This window comes from Oncorhynchus mykiss, chromosome 5 (genome assembly GCF_013265735.2).
Source record: "Oncorhynchus mykiss isolate Arlee chromosome 5, USDA_OmykA_1.1, whole genome shotgun sequence".
NCBI lineage: Eukaryota > Metazoa > Chordata > Actinopteri > Salmoniformes > Salmonidae > Oncorhynchus > Oncorhynchus mykiss.
In genome coordinates, this window is record NC_048569.1 from 77,734,218 (window position 1) to 77,757,375 (window position 23,158).

At 42.8% G+C, this 23,158-nt stretch overlaps 1 protein-coding gene across 1 annotated transcript in view; it reads left to right on the forward strand.

The window, feature by feature from the left end:
• The first annotated feature begins 1,362 nt into the window (after positions 1-1,362).
• The window catches only part of si:dkey-44g17.6 (guanine nucleotide-binding protein G(I)/G(S)/G(O) subunit gamma-12), a 133,214-nt gene continuing 111,418 nt past the window's right edge, over positions 1,363-23,158 (forward strand). Inside the window, exon 1 of the mRNA XM_021604442.2 lies at positions 1,363-1,856. The gene's annotated coding sequence lies outside the window, so the exon portion shown is untranslated. The remainder of the gene's footprint in view (positions 1,857-23,158) is intronic.

Below are 23,158 nucleotides of genomic sequence, written 5' to 3' on the forward strand. Positions count from 1 at the left end.
AAGGTCCCACAGTTGACAGTGCATGTCAGAGCAAAACCAAAGCCATGAGGTTGAAGGAATTGTCCACAGAGCTCAGAAACAGGATTGTGTTGTGACACATATCTGGGGAAGGGTACCAGAACACGTATGTAGCGTTGAAGGTCCCCAAGAACACAATGGCCTCCATCATTCTTAAATGGAAGAAATTCGGAACCACCGAGATTTGGTGGAACCAACCAAGACTTCATAGAGCTGGCCACCCGGCCAAACTGAGCAATTGGGGGAGAAGAGCCTTGGTCATGGAACCTGATGGTCATTCTGACAGAGCTCGAGAGTTCCTCTGTGGAGGTAGGAGAACCTTCCAGAAGGACAACCATCTCTGCAGCACTCCACCAATCAGGCCTTTATGTTAGAGTGGCCAGACGGAAGCCATTCCTCAGTAAAAGGCACATGACAGTCCGCTTGGAGTTTGCCAAAAGGCACTTAAAGGGTACTCAGACCATGGGAAACAAGATTCTCTGGTCTGATGAAACCAAGATTGAACACTGGCCTGAATGCCAAGCGTCACGTCTGGAGGAAACCTGGCACCATCCCTACGGTGCAGCATGGTGGTGGCAGCATCATGCTGTGGGGATGTTTTTCAGCGGCAGAGACTGGGAGACTAATCAGGATCGAGGGAAAGATGAATGGAGCAAAGTACAGAGAGATCCTTGATGAAAACCTGCTCCAGAGCACTCAGGACCTCAGGACCCTAAGCACACAGCCAAGACAATGCAGGAGTGGCTTCAGGACAAGTCTCTGAATATCATTGAGTGGCCCAGACAGAGGCCGGACATGAACCCGATCAAACATCTCTGGAAAGACCTGAAAATAGCCTGACAGAGCTTGAGAAGATCTGCAGAGAAGAATGGGAGAAACTCCCCAAATACAGGTGTGCCAAGCTTGTAGCGTCATACCCAAGAAGACTCAAGGCTTTAATCACTGCCAAAAGTGCTTCCACAAAGTACTGAGTAAAGGGTCTGAATACTTATGCAAATGTGATATATATATTTTTAAACAATTCTAAAAACCTGTTTTTGCTACCGGCAGGGTAGCCTAGTGATTAGAGCGCTGGACTAGTAACCGGAAGGTTTCAAGTTCAAACCCCGAGCTGACAAGGTACAAATCTGTCGTTCTGCCCCTGAACAGGCAGTTAACCCACTGTTCCTAGGCCGTCATTGAAAATAAGAATTTGTTCTTAACTGACTTGCCTAGTTAAATAAAGGTAAAATAAAAAATAAATAAATAAATAATGCAATATTGTGTGTAGATTGATGAGGGGAAAAAACAATTTCATACATTTTTGAATTTGGCTGTAACATAACAAATTGTGGAAAAAGTCAAGGGGCCTGAATACTTTTCGAATACACACATCAATATTCACATCGATAGGCCTAATACAGTAGCTATGAGATTGAGGAACAGTCAGAGAGGCAGGCTCACAGGCAGAGGGCGCCCTGTATATAAAGAAGGAGACGTGGAGATACATTGCACAATTCCAGTCCTCCCTCCATCCAGTTTTCCCCACCATTCCATGTATTCAGACAGACCAGAGAGAAAAAAGCTCGTTCCTCCATTCTGTCTGTCACTCAGCCGTGCAGCTCAACGGAATCGCGATTGGCTAAAAGTCGACGGAGTCGGTCATAACAGTAGGTTAATGTTAATTAAAATAAAATATTAATGACTTTATACCCAAGAAAAGCACGACGACTCGATTTCAGCGGACTTCAAGATACTTTATCGACTCCAAGAGGCAATGAAAACAGATTTTTCGAAAATTGTGCAGCCCAAGAACTCTTAAGATTTTGCGCTTGGAACAGAGGCCAGCCATAAAGCAGGTGAGTGCAGAGCTATCGGGGTTCGATTAATGAGAACATAATATACATAATTCTAATTCTATAGGCGTTAAGAGCACATGTAATTTAACTTCTACAGATTATAGTTGGTATGGATGTGTAGGATTAGGATACCTGCCTTTTTGTTACACGTCGGGTTTCTCTCACTCCTGCCTGTGTGATGCCGTTGTCTTGCCATATGGTCAGTCTCTTATCCCAAGTGGGTTTAAGCAAATGTGTAGCATCACTGTTTTACTCCAGCGCCAGCATAGTATATGTTCTTGTAATATATACATGTGTTTGTAATTACATAGTAATGGAGTTTTTGCTGTTGGGTAGAACAACTTGATGTTATCCTTTATGCTGTCTTCTACAGAGGAACTCAGACCCACACATGTCTGGGGTTGAATAAAACACCAATAATAATCTTTAATAATAAATCAATGTATGGCCAATCTCTACATTATGTTTGTGTGTGGTGCCTTGAGGGTTAGCACACACTGCTGATATCAGCCTTTTCTGAATGAAATGTGATGAGTCGGAATTTGTGACTCTTGATGTGTATTTTTTAAATCTCTGGTAAATGGTAAATATATATATTTTTTTCATCTCTGGTAAATGGTAAATATATATATTTTTTTCCATCTCTGGTAAATGGTAAATATAGATCTTTTTTCATCTCTGGTAAATGGTAAATATAGATATTTTTTCATCTCTGGTAAATGGTAAATATAGATCTTCATCTTCTCAGGAAGTGATCATAACCTCTTAGAAAAAAGGTGCTATATCTAGAACCTTAAAGGGTTATTTGGCTCTCTCCATAAGATAACCATTTGAAGAACCCATTTTGGTTCCAGGTAGAACCCTTTTTGGTTCCAGTTAGAACTCTTTTGGGTTCCATGTAGAACCCTTTCCATAGAGGGTTCTACGTGGAACAAAAAATGGTTCTACCTGTAACTAAAACGGGTTATCCTATGGGGACAGCTGAAGAGCTGTTTTGTAACCCTTTTTTCTAAGAGTGTATGAACAGGCTCAGACCTTCAAAAGGTCTGAGCCTGTTCATGCCATGCAAGCGTTTTGAATGTAGAAATGTAATGTAATTATATAAGAAACCACTGCTGTAGATAATTTAAGGTGAATCAAAAGGTCAGGCGAGAAGTGGAGTAACCACCTGTGACTTTGTGTCCCAAATGGCACCCTATTATGTATTATTGAATAGAGCCCTAATGCACTAGCCTATATAGGGAATAGGGATCTTTTTGGGATGCAGTTTTTGAATCAGTTTGAAGTTCCTGTGATTCTGACAGGTTCTAGTTCCCCCTGCCTTAATCTGGTTTGATGATTCAGTTAACATGGCATGGATTAACAGAGATTAAACTACACATAAGGGATAACAAGGGGATGATTGTTCTTTTCCTTAATTCTCTGCCCCCATGCCCCTCTCCCACTCTTCTATTCGTCAACGCCAGTTACACTGGCAAGCCACAGCTATTGGTTTAATATGAGGAGGAACATCCTTTGTTTGGTTTTGTCTGTCAACCAACCCTTGTTAGAGCTTATCAGAGTCATGAACTTTGTGTGTGTGTGCAGTGGTGGAAAATGACCCAATTGTCATACTTGAGGAAAAGTAAAGATATCTAAATAGAAAATGACTCAAGTAAAAGTGAGTCACCCAGTAGAATATTACTTGAGTAAAAGTCTAATAGTATTTGGTTTTAAATATACTTAAGTATCAAAAGTATATGCAATCACTAAAATATACTGAAGTATCAAAAGTAAAAGTATAAATAATTTAAAATTCCTTATATTAAGCAAACCAGACGACACAATTTTCTTGTTTAAAAAATGTCCGCATAGCCAGGGCACTTTCCAACACTCAGACATAATAACAAAATGAAGCCTTCATGTTTAGTGAATCCGCCAGATCAGAGGCAGTAGAGATGACCAGGGGTGTTCTCTTGATACGTGCTTGAATTGGACCATAATGAGTACTTTTGGGTGTCAGGAAAAATGTATGGAGAAAAACATACGTTGTTTTCTTTAGGAATGTAGGGAAGTAAAAGTAGTCAAAAATATAAATAATAAAGTACAAATACGCCCAGAAACGACTTAAGTAGTACTTTAATGTATTTTTGCTGAAGTACTTTACACCACTGTGTATGTGTGTATCAAAGGGAGGAAGTTATTCTGACGCTGTGACTGAAGGCAGCACTCTGTTCAACACCAAAAGGCGGATCATGCAGAACGTTAGAATGAAACATTTTTGAGTGGTTTCTACTTAACCAGCCTCATCATAGACAGACTCCTCACAGGTCATTGTATTATAAAGCAGGGTCGCCTTTGCACTAGGCTACTCCAGCTCCTATGCCAAACTGCATCCCATAGGGCAGAACTGTCTGAAATGTTCGTAAACGGGTTGTAATGATGTTATTTCAAACATCGTTGCCCTCTGGAATTGGGTTATGTTGTAAAGACTGTATATATCTGCATGCAGGTTGAAGAAAGCCTATAGGTTTGTCTGTATTCCTGTATGGGTGGCCCCAGTTGAGCATTTGATTCGCAGACAGTCCCAGCAGTGCATCCAGTTTTCAGTGGTCTTTTTGTTGTGTCTCAACAACCCAGTCAGACCCCACTGTGTCATTCATTTGTTTGTGAACTCATCTGTTCCCTTGGCTGTGTTGTTTTTACTCTCAGTCTCTGAAAGCGTTTTGAGTTCCTCAAGCAGCCAGATAAGAGATTATGCTGTGCCCTGCCATTGTGTGGGCCTACAGTGGTTAGAAAGGTCAGTGTATGGAACAACCAGTAAGACATACTGAACAATGACTATAACAATAACACTCAATTCTAACGCTTATTTGAACTAATGTCCACTGAATATGGTGATGGTTTTTAGGGATTATTGTCGATCCAATTTGAGGAAAGGTTTAGTGATTTACGAGACGATACAGTCAGTAATATGTGATTAAACCTGCTGAATCACAGAGGAATGACAAACAGCTTGTCATAGCAGGAAGCAACCAAAACAGGGTTAAAACTGACAATTTCACCTTTCCCCCTGGGGCTCCGAAAGCGTAGCTCTTTTATCTGGAATGGGGCAGAATGATGACGTCATAGGTAGCGTTGCCTGGACAACTGAGCAGTGTAGATGGAATTAAAAGCCTCCATGCCACTCCTCATCTGTATCATTGGGTTAGCAGGGCGTCTCCCATTCATTCACACCAACAGATGCACACACACACACACACACACACACACACACACACACACACACACACACACACACACACACACACACACACACACACACACACACACACACACACACACACACACACACGTGTCTGTCTGTATGTCGTGTGTGTTAGTTGTGTGCGTGTTGTGTGTAACTGTGTAACTGTGTGCTTGTGGTGTGTGTGTGTGTGTGTGTGTGTGTGTGTGTGTGTGTGTGTGTGTGTGTGTGTGTGTGTGTGTGTGTGTGTGTGTGTGTGTGTGTGTGTGTGTGTGTGTGTGTGTGTGACTGACTGACAGCTGACTGAAGATAGGACAGCCGGGTGTTTGTGCGGTTGAGTCCGTTTCTGCGATAACATTGACTCTTAACAACATGATGAAACTTTGTTGCCCCTTACTGGAACCAGCAAAGTGTTGTACCAAAGAATGAAAATGGGCTTAGAGACTCTAACCCTGGAAATTTGACTGATAAACTCATGCGTACACTCGCAATGTCTGCCTGGTATTGTGATGCAATATTGGCCATCGTAATGTAGCATATTCATTCAAATAATGTTAACTGATGTGGCTCATGCAATGGAGTCTATTTTTTGCAAAGTCAGTTGAGTTGAATCAACAAATCAGAGCACATATTGATGGGTACACTTCCTGGTTTTACTTCCTGCTTCGCTCCTATGGGTACACTCGCAATGGCCACCAGTCCACCCATTATGCCATAATGTTTTTGCTATTTGAATGGTTATTACGGAGACCCCGGTCATTTGGCTGACCAATTACCATCATCCAAAATTCCATTACCGTTACAGCCCTACTGTAACGTCGACGCAGGAAGTCAGGGAACAGGTGCAGTTAGTGAGTTTAATATTAACGAACATAGAACGATACAAAACAAGAGAAACGTCTGACAAGAAAACATAACCAATACTGTTTGATAATAAAAGAGTGCTATATAAAGGGTAAGTAATCAGGGAGTAATGCAGTTCAGGTGTGAGTAAAGATGGGTTGCCAGGACCGGGGGTTAGTAGAACGGCGATGTCGAGCGCCTGGGCGCGGGAGTAGACATGACACCTACGTTGTGCTCTCTAGTGGAACACAGGTGAAAATGAATGATATTTAAAGAGACTAGTCCACTTGGAGTGGTGTGTGTGTGACTGTGTGTTTGGGGTGGGGTGGGGGGGGTGGGGTGATGGAAGGAAGTTATTTTTGGAAGCCGACATCAGTGTGACGTTGGGGGCCAATCTGGTGCTGTTGTTGGAGTGCCATTCTGTTGTGTCTGAGTTAATGAATGAGATGTATTATAATTCCAAGCCCTGCCGCTCTGTATGCCCAAACCTGTTCAACCCAATAGTGGCAGGTCATACTGCATCATAATAACAGTACATGATTCTGTTCACAGCTTCACCCTTTAAAGGCACACCCACTAGCTTTTCTTGAACTTGTGATTACTGTACAGAATGAATTACACACACAATCGTGTCTAAAAACAAACAAATGCCAATCAGGGCGTCTGTTCTTCTTCTTCATCTCTGACTTCATCTCTGATCCCCCCCCCCCCTTCCCTCAGTTCTCCAAAACTAAAACAGACAAGTTGACTGGATGCAAAGGAGTGTGTGTTGTTTGTGTGTGTGTGTGTGTGTGTGTGTGTGTGTGTGTGTGTGTGTGTGTGTGTGTGTGTGTGCGTGTGTGTGTTGTGTGTGTGTTGTGTGCAGTGCTTTTTGTAAGTACATGGAGTAGCCAGCCAAATAGAAAAAGTTGCCAGCCAGGGAGTTCCTGTCTGGGGGGCATGCCCCTCACAATATTTTTTTTGCAGAACAAGCTCTATTTTGGTGGCCTCTGGTACAATCTAATGCCTTGATTCCAGCTGAAATACACATCTGCATTATTGAATACTTTAATGACTTTACCGCCCAGATTGGTAAAATGAGTTGTGGTATAGAAAGACATGTCTTTACAATTAAAATGACTGAAAATGTATCAATTCAGTGTGCTGTTAGTTGCTTTGGGTATCATTTAGGCCTAAGCCTATATGATCAGGACTATGTTCTAAGTAAGATAGCCTTTTTTAACAATAACCTATCTCAATTAAAGTCATATTTACAGTTGTACTGCAACATATATGAATTGCCACAATGATGTTTGCTTTTCAAATGATATGTTTTCTTGGCTCTGCTGCTGTGGACACCTTTGAATCCTAGGAAAATAAGATAATAAGATCTTTGGTTTACTGATGCAATACCATGGACATATAACGACGTTGTATGATTTATGAATAGCAGATGAACTTTATTCAGTCAGTTCGACACCTTTTATAAACTAGTCATCACTTCCTGTTCGGTCATCAATCAAAGAACAGTAAATAGCCTATGCTCCCCGACTCCGTGGCTGGCTATAGTAGGCCTATGAAACAGGCGAAAGAAAATAATTGAATGTGTCACAAAACAATAATTAAGTAGATTTCAACTAATTGTCACATTACATGGGACATGTGAATTCACTTACAGGAGACGATGAAGAAGCATCATGCTCTCCCTCCTCTGTGAAAATAAATTTGATTGCAGCCAACCAGAGTGCACAAAAATAACACAGGTACCGAGAGGTGGGACAGACAGCAGGCTGACAAACCAGCTCTGTCCCTGTCATCGGTTGCTTTGTGACTGACAGGTGTCTGTCCTATCATTAGATCACTAGAAGATGGATATCGTTCATTCTAGCGGTAGACAGCTATACAGACTTTTCTGACTAACGAATTGAAACTTTAAAATTGAATAGAAGCCTAGTTAATTAATGAAGTGGAAAAAGTACCCGGCTAACAATGGAAAACACTGTGTGTGTGTGTTCATGTGCTATATGTTCAGCTGTGGTCTGCAGACTGCAGTGGTGTAGTCCAGTTCTGCAGACTCTGCACTTCCTTGTTGGATGTCCTTGTGTCACTCCCCTGTAGAGGCAGACATACATCCTGCTCCCTTCTAAGTGAAGGTCAATCCTGGTCCTTCAGGACTATCTAGGGTGTGTTATGGGTGTGTTGTAAATGCAGACTAATGGCTGAACTATAGTACTGTACTGTAGCTGACAGTGGTCAACATTAGCTAGGTCACCTCCAGACAAAACGATGTCAGACAGAGAGCCTTGTTGTGAACCACAGACGGTGTGGAAGCTGCTGTCACACAGTTGTGATGGGGTATTTATAGACTCCTGTGCTTTTGTGTGTGTGCTTGCGCTAGCTCTCCCGTCTCTCCCCTAACGTCATCCTAGCCTCCTGCCGACCAATGTATTGGGCAGACACACAGCCACAGTTATATTATATACATTCAGTCTGTTTCCTACATGCGTCTCTAATAAAGAACACCATAATTGACTATTTAACTAACTCCTACTCCTTGCCCGATTCCCTTCGTCCCATGAGTCATTAGTGCTTACCTGTAGGGGCCTTGATTGACTGACTTGTAGTGAGTACATACATTCCCCATGGGAATTGAACCTACGACCCTGGTGTTGCTAGCACCATGCTCTCACCACCTGAGCCACACAGGACCACAGGAAGAGGTTCCCCCTCAAGCACCCCAATGCGTTTTAGTCTAGGACTAGGCTTAAATGGTGTCCAGGAAACCAGCTCTTAGATATCTCGAGCTAATCTTAGAGGGGCCACACCCATGCACTAGTTCTCACCTGAGAGCAGAGCAGGCCTTGGTGACATTGGAGCTGGTCAGTAGGAAAGATGAAGCTCTGGATAAATAGTATTATGCAAGCCACTTACTCTTAATAACACATCTCTAGGCCAAATGCTACTCACCCTCAGGCTGTATCTCAAATGATACCCTATTCCCTACACAGTGCACTATGTAGAGGCTTTTGGGTCCTGGTCAAAAGTTATGCACTATAGGGAATAGGGGGCCATTTGGGATGCAGACAGTCACTACAAAAGTAGACAGACAGCTTGTTGCGCGTTTATTACAAGTCTGTTACGTGTCAGAGCAGAGAATCCAGTGGGCACTGGTCAGTGCCATGGTGATGCTGCTGTTTACGTGGATATGTGGTGGTGGCCACAATAGCTGAGCTAAGGGTGCATCCTAAATGGTACCTTATTTCTGGAATATTACACTACTTTTATTGCACTATAAAGGGAAAGGGTGCTATTTTGGATAAACACTAAAGACTGGAGAAGCCATAGCAAAGGGAAGTAACAGGTTGCTTAGCAACTGCCAGTGGGTAATAAAACATCTTTACATCTTACAATAAAATACATACATTGATTGAGTCTAAGAACTACAGTATATAATAATGAATAATAATTGTTCATGTTCTACCTCAATGACCTCGTACCCCTGCACATTGACTCTGTACTGGTACCTCTTGTATATAGCCAAGTTGTCATTACTAATTGTGTATCTATTATTACTTTATTACGTGTTTTTCTTTTCTATTATTTCTATTATTATTTTCGTTCTCACTGCATTGTTAGGAAGGGCCCATAAGTAAGCGTTTCACTGTTAGTCCACGCCTGTTGTTCCTAGGTTACCATGGATGGATTGTATTGGGTTGGCATAATGCATGTTGTTACTGGTCATCTCTATGTAAAAGGACCCATAAGCACAAAATGTTACATTTATAGGAGCATATAACATTTGGTGTCAAATGAAAGCTAAGGGTCTATATTTTTGGGAAATGAAGGCATACATACATACATACATACATACATACATTTTTCTACCATTTTCCATTCTAAAAATGGAATAAGCTATGGCTTTGATTTCTGGTCACACAGATGGAAAAGGGGTCTTAAAAAATAAGTCTTAAAAGGTATTAGTCATTCTGTTACCAAAAACTCACTTATGTTTAAGATATCTTCTGATTTCTCTCCCTCGTGAGGGATGATTATGAAAGTTCACAGAAGTAACAAGGTAGACCTAACAATGAGTTAGTGTTTTTACTGATAACAATTGTGTTTCTGAATTATTAAGTGATTAAAACACATCACTCTGTTACACAATCGGAAACAGAGTGACCGACAAATCAGTAACAGAAGGACTGCAATTGATTTGGCCACAATGGGAAATCATTGTAGTCACAAACCGCAGTTGCAGTAGAGCACAGTACAACACAGTTCAGTAGATGTCTATGATTGTTACAGATATGCTTACCCTGGCATGACGTTTGATAAGCGTGTAAATCTCTCTCGGACAAGGTGACTTTTAGCAATATATTCACCTGTATTTACCCCAAAAAATGAAACGCTCATTAGCTGCTAATGTGGCTGTTAAAAAGAGCTACAAATGCCATGATGATCTGGATGAGATTGCTGAATCAAGGCAAAGGTATGAGTCTCTGGATTAACTATATCATGTTAACTACATTTAGTAATTCATAAATTGGTAAAGTGGCTTTTTAAATGAACAATTCTGTGAACTGTCTTGTGCAGGTTTTAAATTGACACAATACCTGTTAGCAAAGGTGTCAGCTAGAGATGACGAGCAGGAGCTTGCAGGGATTTGTAGTCTTCCATGACGTTTACTTTGAAGCTAATTAGCATGTTTGAATCTGAGAGTAAATAGAGCTGAAATATATTGATAAAAGTCACCTTGTCCGAGAGAGATTTACATGGTTATCAAAACATCACGCCAGGGTAAGCCTACGCGATACACAGCCCTTAATTTAAGTGTTTCTAAAATCCCCGATGGGAAAAATGAATGGTGCAAAAACGATTGGAACCATGTCCCTGTTTGACCGCTAGGTTTTATGGGTATTATGACACCTCCACTGTTGCCTCTATTGCCATATGGGAACCTAAATATTTTTGAATTACTGATAGATAATGTGTCCTTCTTGGAATGTTCAGAAAGAACAACGCCATGACTGCATCCCAAATGGCACCTCAATTATTCCCTTTATAATTCATTACTTTTTCCCCCTTTCAAGTTGATACAAGGAATGAAAATGTAAACTTTGTCGTTATCATGAAGAGTTTATTTTAGTTTCAAGCCTTCTAGAGACACCAAGGGTGGGGCCTATCATCATATTTGAATCACTGAAGTAAAATAATAGTGTTTTATTTGAACGTTGCTAGCCATGACACTTTATGACCTGTTATTTTGTTTAAACGTTTCATCTGGAGTGGCGCTCTCTCTGGTCTCCATGACGAGTTTCCTGCCCGCTTCCTAGTGATCCAGAAACCCACAAATGGCCCCAGCCCTTTGGAGAAGTAGCTGGGTGGCATTTTACACACAAACACGCACGCACGTGCTCAAAGTCTCCTCTGACTGTAACTGTAACTCTCTTAACCATTCCAGTAGGGACTAGGCTACTCTTGTCTTGTTCTCCTGTGTTTTGTGACTTTCCTTCCCAGTGACCCATAAAACAAAACAATGCCTCTGATACTAAATACTTGCTTTGCTATGTCTGTTGCTCCGTTGCTGTAGCCCGCTCCAACTAACTGACCTATCTTTGACCCATTAAACAAAATACCTCCCTGATACTGAATTCTTGATTTGCTCTGACTGTTACGGTTTACTCAAAATGTTGGTAGATGTTTGCCCGAAACAAATTGCTCCATTTATGGCTATTAAGTCCTGAACATTTAAGCCATTTAAGCTCAGATGGACCCAAAGTGCTAAACACTACAGGCTTACTACACCCACACTAAGAAAAAAAGCTTGTATCCAGAACCTAAAAGGGTTCTTCAGTTGTCCCCATAGGAGAAAAAAGGGGAACCCTTTTTGGTTCCAGGTCAAACTATTTTGGGTTCCATATAAAACCCTTTCCACAGAGGGTTCTACATGGAACCCAAAAGAGTTCTACCTGGAACCAAAAAGGGTTTCCTATTAGGACAGCCGAATAACTATTTTGAAACGTGCACTAAACCTATGGGAGATCAATGAGAACCAAAAATGGTCCTATGCACCCAATAACACCCAATAACTGTTCTGAGTGTTTTATGGGTTTAGCTTATAGATAGTCCAGTTGGCCCACCAGACTCTCCCCAGCTCCCCTTGTCATCATTGACAGTTCAAAAGTGAGTGACATTGTTTCATTTGCTCAGTATGGAGAGTGCCATATATGTCCTCCTCTGTAACAAGATCCTCCTGGCTATAGATAAGAGGAAAGTGTTGTGTTGATTCAGAGAGCATACACACACAGCACTACAGAGAAATCTGGGATCAGCTCTGAAACAGACGATGGTCTGACTGGTTTCACTGGAATGTGTTTAAGAATCATATACTCTGAATGACTGGCAATGGTGGCAAGTTGAAGCTGAGGCTGACTACACCCGAAATTATTAATTTTCACAAAGTCTGCTGCCTCAGTTTGTATGATGGCAATTTGAATATACTCCAGAATTTTATGAAGAGTGATCTGATGAATTGCAAGATATGTAAACATTCTTAAACTGGCATTATTAAAGTGACTAGTGTTCCATTTATATTAAAGTGTCCAATGATATCAAGTCTGTACGTAGGCAGCCGCCTCTCTGTGCTAGTGGTGGCTGTTTAACAATCTCATGGCCTTGAGATAAAAGCTGTTTTTCAATCTCTCTGTCCCAGCTTTGATGCACCTGTACTAACCTCGCCTTTTGGATGGAAGCAGCGTGAACAGGTAGTGGCTTGGGTGATTATTGTCCTTGATGATCTTTTTGGCCTTCCTGTGACATTGGGTGTTGTAGGTGTCCTGGAGGGCAGGTAGTTTTGCGTTGTGCAGACCGCACCACCCTCTGGAGAGCCCTGCAGTTGTGGGCAGTGCAGTTGCCGTACCAGGCTCTCAATTGTGCACGTGTAAAAGTTTGTGAGGGTTTTCCGTGACAAGCCAAATTTTTTCAGCCTCCACACTGTCTATGTGGGTGGACCATTTCAGTTCGTCTGTGATATGTACCGAGAGGAACTTAAAATGTTCCACCTTCTCCACTGCTGTCCCGTTGATGTGGATAGGGGGGTGCTCCAATTGCTGTTCCCTGATGTCCATGATCATTTCTTTTGTTTTGCAGACATTGAGTGAGAGGTTATTTTCCTGACACCACACTCCGAGGCCCCTCACCTCCTCCCTGTATGCTGTCTCATCATTGTTGGTAATCAAGCTTACCATTGTAGTGTCATCTGCAAACTTGATGATTGAGTTGGAGGAGTGCATGGCCACACAGTCATGGGTGAACAAGGAGTACAGGAGAGGGCTGAGAATCCACCCTTGTGGGGCCCCAGTGTTGAGGATCAGCGGAGTTGAGATGTTGTTTACTACCTTCACCACCTGGAGGCGGCCCGTCAGGAAGTCCAGGACCCAGTTGCACAGCGCGGGGTCGAGACCCAGGGTTTCAAGCTTAATGATGAGTTTGGAGGGTGCCATGGTGTTGAGTGCTAAGCTGTAATCAATGAACAGCATTCTTAAATAAGTATTACTCTTGTCCAGATGGGATAGGGCAGTGTGCAGTGTCATGGTCTGTGAACCTATTGGGGCGGTAAGCAATTTGGAGTGGGTCTAGGTTGACAGGTAAGGTGGAGGTGATATGATTCTTGACTAGTCTCTCCAAGCAATTCATGATGACAGAAGTGAGTGCTACGGGGCGATAGTCATTTAGTTCAGTTACCTTAGTTTTCTTGGGAACAGGAACAATGGTGGCCATCTTGAAGCATGTGTGGACAGCAGACTGGGATAGAGATTGATTGAATATGTACCGAATCACACCAGCTAGCTGGTCTGCGCATGCTCTAAGGACGTGGCTAGTGATACCGTCTGGGCCGGCAGCCTTGCAAGGGTTAACACGTTTAACCTGTTTGGGCTCGCATGAACCGCTAGCGGGACACCTACGACAGCATCCGGTGAAATTGCAGAGCGCAAAATTCTAAATACAAAAATTGTGATATTAAACATTCATGACAATACAAGTGTCATACATCATTTAAAAGCTTAACTTCTTGTTAATCCAACCTCTTTGTCAGATTTCAAAAGGCTTTACGGGGAAAGCATACCCTGCAATTATCTGAGGACAGCGCCCCACATCAAAATACTTTTATTTATTTTGTTTTATTTTTATTTTTTTAACTCTGTTTATTAAGTTTTGAACATACACACACACAGACAAGACAAAGCAATATAAATAATATACTCAACTAGAAAAAAAATACAAATAAAAATACAAATAAACAAAGAAAAAAAAAAAAAAGCTTTTAAAAAGCTTTAAAGATACCATACTTTAGACAAGTTAAACACACCAGGCAGAAGGCTACAGAGGTTAAAGGGCAATCTATAGTACAGGGACAGAGCAAACACCTCACCATTGTTCCTGTAAGCAGTCAAGGGATAAGGGTGGAGAAATGCAACCACTCACAGAGAGTCATGGCCACAGACCGACCATCCACTGGACAAAAAAAAAGTGTACAATGCTTTAAAATAAAAAAAATAAAATGATTATTCATGTAGGCGTGAACAAAATGTAAAAATAACTGGGAAAAACAAGCTAACACTTCAGTCTCTGCCTCGGCAAGATGAACAAGGCATCTGCGGACCACAATCAATAAGCACATGGACCTTAATACCCCCCCAGCAAAAACACAGAGAGAAGCTCCTCCAACCCTTAAGTCACAGACTTATTTTAGTATTAATTGGAATGCCATCAGAGGATGGACTGTTTAAAGTAAGACCGGAATGGAGCCCAAGCCTCATCAAACAGTTTGGGGTTCCCACGTGAATTGAATTAATTTTTTTCTAGTTTCAGAGAGCACAACACATCCCTCACCCAATATTTATACGATGGGGGAGCTGCCATCTTCCAGTTCTGTAGTATTAGCCGTCTAGCTAAAAGAGTTGTATAAGCAATCAAAATACTTTTTCAACCTGCACAGGCATCACAAAATCACAAATAGTGATTAAATAAATCACTTACCTTTGACGATCTTCCTCTGTTTGCAATTCCAAGGGTCCCAGGTACACAATGAATGGTTGTTTTGTTCGATAAAGTCCTTTATTTCCTAAAAAGTCTGTTTTGTTGGTACCAATGATCTCAGTAATCCACTCGTTTAACATGCGTACAAATGAATCCAAAAAGTTACCGGTAAAGTTCGTCCAAACAAGTCAAACAATGTTTCTAATTAATCCTCAGGTACTCTAATATCTAAATAAACAATAATATTTAAGACGGAGAATAGTATGTTCAATAGGGAAGATAAATAACAAAGAGCGCGCACCTCATTCACGTGCCAACAAGATTACTTTTCTAATGGGAGACACCTTGAAAAAATTACAACTACTTGCTCATTTTTCAAAATACAGGCCTGAAACCCTTTCTAAAGACTGTTGACATCTAGTGGAAGCCATCTGGGTCCGATCTATTTGTATTTCCCATAGGCTAGCATTGACATGGCCTGTGACCTCAAAAAAAAAGTCCATATTTTTTTCTGACCACCTATTGCGGTTCAGGGCTTTGTAAGACCTGGATAGGTTACATGCTGTAGGCTACATCATCCTTTTCAATCTTGATACATTATTTATCACTTTCCAGGAGAATCGTCCCTCCCAAAACACGGAACCCATACCGGCTGCGCGCATACGCCATCGTGCGCCTTTGTCCCCCTACACCAAATGCGATCACGACACGCAGGTTAAAATATCAAAACAAACTCTGAACCAAATACATTAATTTCGGGACCGGTCGAAAAGCATGAAATCTTAATTGCAACTTAGCTATCTAGCTTGCACTTGCTAGCTAATTTGTCCTATTTAACTAGCTTGCTGTTGCTAGCTAATTTGTCCTGGTAGATAAACACTGAGTTGCTATTTTACCTGAAATGCACAAGGTCCTCTACTTCGACAATTAATTCACACATAAAACGGTCAACCGAATCGTTTCTAGTCTTCTCTCCTCCTTCTAGGCTTTTTCTTCTCTTGACTTTACATTGCAATTGGCAACTTTCACAAATTAGGTGCATTACCGCCACCGACCTCATTCGTCTTTCAGTCAGCCACGTGGGTATAACCAATGATGAGATGGCACGTGGGTACCTGCTTCTATAAACCAATGAGGAGATGAGAGGCAGAGCTTGCAGCGCGATCTGTGTCAGAAATAGAACTGACTTCTATTTTAGCCCTTGGCAGACGCTCGTTGGCGCGCGCGAACAGTGTGGGTGCAATAATTTAATAATATAGATTTTAAATTTATTTTGCAACGCTCGAGCGGTGTAGTCAGCCTGTAAGGCACCTCTGAGGTGGCACTGCCCTCTACTGGTGGAAAACAGAATTACTGAATGGCTGTCACCATAGCTGTGCTGCAACTTGTTATCCACATGGTGGTAGTATTGGGCTGTAGTTGAACTTCAATGTTGTGGTCCCAGTGCATAACCCCACACTGGACACCAAGCAACACCTGACAAACAAAGTAATGCATTCATTACCGCATATTTTTCAGTGCATTTGAAGCCTTTTACTTAATGTCTGTATATTTATATATCTCTTTACCATCTTGAAATGCTCAACAGTGTGAATAAAATCATGGTAAGTACTAAGTCACCTGGATTTCTACACTCACATATAAAAACAACTTTACTGCAGTGGGCTAAATCAGGATCAGACAGAGTGATTCTTGGTAGTCTTAAACAATTCTACTTTGAAACAATAGTATACACCTCACACACATGGTTATGGGCTTTAAAAAATGAAGACACCTGTACCATGTCAGATATAGAGTTGAAATGTATTTAATTTTGAGTTTGCATCCCAATATTACACTTTACATACACCACAGAAGACTGAAATATAACAAAACTGTTTGACATAGAAGCACCGGATAAAAAAATTTAAAAAAGTTTATTACTTATGAAATTATGAAAATTATTTAATAACATTCCATCCATGAGGTCATTGGAAGGTGATTTGATCATTTGACTGCAGTAAAAGGGGCTACCCAAGGCAAGTCTGTAAATGCCAATATCTTGGTCAATGATCGTTAGACCTAGAATATTGAATGTAAGAAGGTTGCACACTGGATGATAATGTCTGTTGAATGGTGATGGATTAGGAGAATCCATTGTGGGAACCCCTGGGATAGTGGAGTACCACAGTCTCTCATGCAGAATACATGTGGCAGCTTGGCTCGACCCTGTAGGAAAACACTTAAGGTATGTTCCTACTCAGGTACAGCTGGCCTGGTGACTAGCCCCATGGGAGCGTGCATTGTGTGTACTGTGTCAGTGTCCCTCCCATGTAATTGCAGTGGAGGAGTGAGAGGGTAGAAGTGCAGGTGTTCAACAATAGCTCTTTCTCCTGCATGGAGGACTAGACAGGTGTGAGGCTGGATGGGCTAGCCATGCCTCTTTCTGTCTCTCCTCTCTGCACAGACTGAAGAGGGGACCCATGTCTTTGGCCTGAATGCTGATGGATGTTTCAATGTCATCAGCCTTGCATTGACTGAAGCCTGTTCCAAAGCACCTTTGACTCCTTGCAGTTTTTTGAAGATGACAAGAAACAGCTGCCATTCCTGTTAGAATTGGTTTACATTTACAACTTTTGTCTTGTTTTTTAAAAGAGTAAGGCATGTGTTGCTCATGTAAAGTTAAAGTGGTTGTCTGGTTATCATACCATGCATACTGTAGTAGTGGTGTCATGAGCATGAGAATCCAGCTGCAATCTACTGTTTTAGAAGCTACTGTTACCAAACCCTTGATACGATTGATTTAGTCATGTGAACCTCTCTGATCTCTCGCAATTCCATAATGCCAAGGTTCACACTAATGGGAATACGTACTGTTCTGCACAGGATATCCTGCGGTAGTGTATGTGTCAGGCAGAGTAAATAGAATAGAATAGTTTATGTGAGGCTATGAGAACTTGAGCGCACTCTCTCTCTCTGTCTCTCTGTGTCTCTGTGTGTGTGTGTGCAGTGATGAATCTATGTATAGGATGTGGTGTATACGTTACTGTATTGTACATTATTGCATTGTTGTCCTACACACTCATGGCCTAGCCCTCCCTAGGCATGTGTTTCCATCCTGTTCATTAAGCCTACGCTCATATATGGGCATCCCATCCTCCTCCTGCGCTCTAGGTTCACTTCCTGCCCCCCCTTCCCCCCACGCTCGCTCCCTGTTAGCCAAGGGTGACGCAGACATACAGGCGTGGTCTCCCAAAGGAGGAAGTGATGTGGTTGACATTCTCCTTTAATCACCACTTTTTAAACCTTTGTTTTGCACTGATTCCCTTGCACACTCACTAGACTTTACACACACACTGACACATACTACACTGACACTCCAACACACACACACACACACACACACACACACACACACACACACACACACACACACACACACACACACACACACACACACACACACACACACACACACACACACACACACACACTTACTGTACGCTCAGACACACAAACACACCACACACACACACACATAGACACACTTTCACACTTCCCATACTCTGCTGCTACTCTATTTATTATACACTGCTAAAAAAAATAAAGGGAACACTTAAACAACACAATGTAACTCCAAGTCAATTACACTTCTGTGAAATCAAACTGTCCACTTAGGAAGCAACACTGATTTACAATAAATTTCACATGCTGTTGTGCAAATGGAATGGACAACAGGTGAAAATTATAGGCAATTAGCAAGACACCCCCAATTAAAGAGTGGTTCTGCAGGTGATAACCACAGACCACTTCTCAGTTCCTATGTTTCCTGGCGGATGTTTTGGTCACTTTGAATGCTGGCGGTGCTTTCACTCTAGTGGTAGCATGAGAAGGAGTCTACAACCCACACAAGTGGCTCAGGTAGTGCAGCTCATCCAGGATGGCACATCAATGCGAGCTGTGGCCTTTGTGCAAGGAGGAGCAGGAAGAGCACAGCCAGAGCCCTGCAAAATGGCCTCCAGCAGGCCACAAATGTGCATGTGTCTGCTCAAACGGTCAGAAACAGACTCCATGAGGGTGGTATGAGGGCCCGACGTCCACAGGTGGGGGTTGTGCTTACAGCCCAACAACGTGCAGGACGTTTGGCATTTGCCAGAGAACACCAAGATTGGCAAATTCGCCACAGGCGCCCTGTGCTCTTCACAGATGAAAGCAGGTTCACACTGAGCACATGTGACAGACGTGACAGTCTGGAGACGCCTTGAAGAACGTTCTGCTGCCTGCAACATCCTCCAGCATGACCGGTTTGGCGGTGGGTCAGTCATTTCTTTGGGGGGCCGCACAGCCCTCCATGTGCTCGACAGAGGTACCGAGATGAGATCCTCAGACCCCTTGTGAGACCATATGCTGGTGCGGTTGGCCCTGGGTTCCTCCTAATGCAAGACAATGCTAGACATCATGTGGCTGGAGTGTGTCAGCAGTTCCTGAAAGAGGAAGGCATTGATGCTATGAACTGGCCCGCCCGTTCCCCAGACCTGAATCCAATTGAGCACATCTGGGACATCATGTCTCGCTCCATCCACCAACGCCACGTTGCACCACAGACTGTCCAGGAGTTGGCGGATGCTTTAGTCCAGGTCTGGGAGGAGATCCCTCAGGAGACCATCCGCCACCTCACCAGGAGCATGCCCAGGCGTTGTAGGGAGGTCATACAGGCACGTGGAGGCCACACACACCACTGAGCCTAATTTTGACTTGTTTTAAGGACATTACATCAAAGTTGGATCAGCCTGTAGTGTGGTTTTCCACTTTAATTTTGAGTGTGACTCCAAATCCAGACCTCCATGGGTTGATAAATATGATTTCCATTGATAATTTTTGTGTGATTTTGTTGTCAGCACATTCAACTATGTAAAGTCTACACCTGTTGTATTCGGCACATGTGACCAATACAATTTGATTTGATTTGATGACACTCATGCACCCTGTGCACCCTGTTTTGTTGACTTTGGGAGGTGGTGCAGTTTGTCAGCACTAATAGGAACTTAGTAACAAACCATACCTGTAACCGCATGTTCTAGGAAGGAAGAGTTCTTCCCTCTGTGTGGGATACAATGGAATTTGGATTTATAGTGGGGTCTGAAATTATTGACACCCTTGATTTAAGATGAGCAAAAATGACTGTATAAAATAAATAATTCAAATACTGAGCTATATTGTATGCAAAAAAAGGGATATTATATTATTTTATACTAATAGAATTGCTCAGAGAAATAGATTTAGTTTAACAAATAATATTTTTTTCTCAAATGTAGGAGTCCAAATTATAGACACCCCTGTTTTCAATACCTTTCAATACCTCACCTTGCGAGGATAATGGCACAGAGCCTCGATATCCTTCATCTGCGCTTATGGACTGCCCTCTTTAACAGGTTTATACATTGGTTTCAAGTCAGGAGACCATTTCTTTTTGGATTTTTACATGTGCTTGGGGTTATGGTCTTGCTGGAAGATACACTTGTGGCCAAGTTTCAGCCTCCTAACAGAGGCAACCAGGTTTTTGTCTAAAATATCCTGCTACTGAGTAAAGTTCATGATGCCGTTGACCTTAACAAGGACCCCAGGACCAGTGGAGGCAAAATAGCCCCATAACATCAAAGATCCAACACCATATTTTATAGTAGGTATGGGGTTATTTTCTGCTCATGCATTCTCAATTCAACGCCAAACCCACCACTAGTGTGCGTGGCCAAAGAGCTTTATTTTCATGTTATCCAACAAATGTAAACGCCGGACGTTTGCTAAACGGCATTGTCACTTGGATTGGAACTGGTGTTTTGGTTAGATGACGACATGAAAATAGAGCTCTTTGGCCACGCACACCAAATCAAATGTTATTTGTCAAATGCGCCGAATACAACCGTGAATGTGCCGAATACAACCGTGAATGTGCCGAATACAACCGTGAATGTGCCGAATACAAACGTGAATGTGCCGAATACAAACGTGAATGTGCCGAATACAAACGTGAATGTGCCGAATACAACCGTGAATGTGCCGAATACAACCGTGAATGTGCCGATTACAAACGTGAATGTGCCGAATACAACCGTGAATGTGCCGAATACAACCGTGAATGTGCCGAATACAACCGTGAACGTGCCGAATACAAACGTGAACGTGCCGAATACAACCGTGAACGTGCCGAATACAACCGTGAAATGTGCCGAATACAAACGTGAATGTGCCGAATACAACCGTGAACGTGCCGAATACAACCGTGAACGTGCCGAATACAAACGTGAACGTGCCGAATACAAACGTGAACGTGCCGAATACAACCGTGAAATGTGCCGAATACAAACGTGAATGTGCCGAATACAAACGTGAATGTGCCGAATACAAACGTGAATGTGCCGAATACAACCGTGAACGTGCCGAATACAAACGTGAACGTGCCGAATACAACCGTGAAATGTGCCGAATACAAACGTGAATGTGCCGAATACAAACGTGAATGTGCCGAATACAAACGTGAATGTGCCGAATACAACCGTGAATGGCGGAATACAAACGTGAATGTGCCGAATACAACCGTGAATGTGCCGAATACAAACGTGAATGTGCCGAATACAACCGTGAAATGCTTACTTACCCGCCCTTAACCACTGCGCCAGCCAGGAGGCTATGACCAGCCTTTTAAAGCACTTCATGGCTACCGACGTAAGTGCTACGGAGCGGAAGTCATTTAGCCAGGTTACCTTCGCATTCTTGTGGAGAGGGACAATAGTTGAAACATTTAGATATTACAGACTCGGTCAGGGAGAGGTTGAAAATGTCAGTGAAGACACTTGCCAGTTGGTCCGCGCATGCTCTGAGTACACGCACTGGTAATCCTTCTGGCCCCGCGGCCTTGTGAATGTTGACCTGTTTAAAGGTCTGCTCACATTGGCAACGTAAAGCGTGATCACACAGTCGTCCTGAATAGCTGTTGCTCTCATGCATGCTACAGTGTTGTTTGTCTCAAAGTGAGCAAAAAAGGCATTTAGCTTGTCATTTAGCTTTGTAGTCCGTAATAGTTTGCAAGCCCTGCCACATCCGACGAGCATCAGAGCCAGTGTTGTAGGATTCAATCTCAGTCCTGGATTGACGCTTTCCCTGTTTGGTGGTTCGTCTGAGGTATAGCGGGATTATTTATAAGCATCCAGATTAGTGTCCCATTCCTTGAAAGCAGAAGCTCTGGTCTTTAGCTCAGTGCGGATGTTGCTTGTAAATCCATGGCTTCTGGTTGGGATATGACTGAGGTGGTATACTCCTCAATACCACCAGTGGTGGGTTTGGCGTCGAAATGAGAATGCGTAAGCAGAAAAGAACCCAATACCTACTGTAAAATATGGTGGTGAATCTTTGATGTTATAGGTCTGTTTTGATCTCCAAAAGATTGACTGAGCAGAGCAGAATGCCCCCTCCTCCTCTCTTCTTCTCTCCTCCCCAAACCCCTCCTTTCTTCCCATCTCATCCCCAAACCCCTCTTCTCTTCCCCTCTCCACCCCAAACCCCTCTTCTCTTCCCCTCTCCTCCCCAAACCCCTCCTCTCTTCTCCTCTCCTCCCCAAACCCTCCTCCTCTCTTCCCCTCTCCTCCCCAAACCCCTCTTCTCTAACCCTGTCCTCCCCAAACCCCTCCTCTCTTCCCCTCTCCTCCCCAAACCCCTCTTCTCTAACCCTCTCCTCCCCAAACCCCTCTTCTCTAACCCTCTCCTCCCCAAACCCCTGAGGCACTGCTGCTCATTGTTCACATACTGTATCTCAGTTAGGCCAACAGGAGGCTGTCCCCTCTCCCTCACTGCCAGGTGTCTCACAGAGATACAAGGCCAGTAGAGCAGTACCCCCTGTTCAAACAGCTGGCTATCTGTTCCCCTGCAGAACTACTTTCCTCAGAATTTTCTGCTCTGAATTTCTGTGCTAAATGTGGCCTGTCAGTTATTATCCAGATTCTAGGGCCTTATATCGAATATATAGCTGTGGGTGCAGTTTTAGGCAGCTATTTCTATCTTAGTAAGATATCCACCTGCACCACTAACTAGGCTCTAGAGATTTTGGCTGCACCCCAAATGGCACCCTTTTCCCTGTATACCGTAGTGCACTACTTTTGGTCAAAATGAGTGCACTATATAGAGAATAGGGTGCCGTTTGGGATGTATACTGAGACTGGAAGTCTAGGTGTCAGATGGCTGC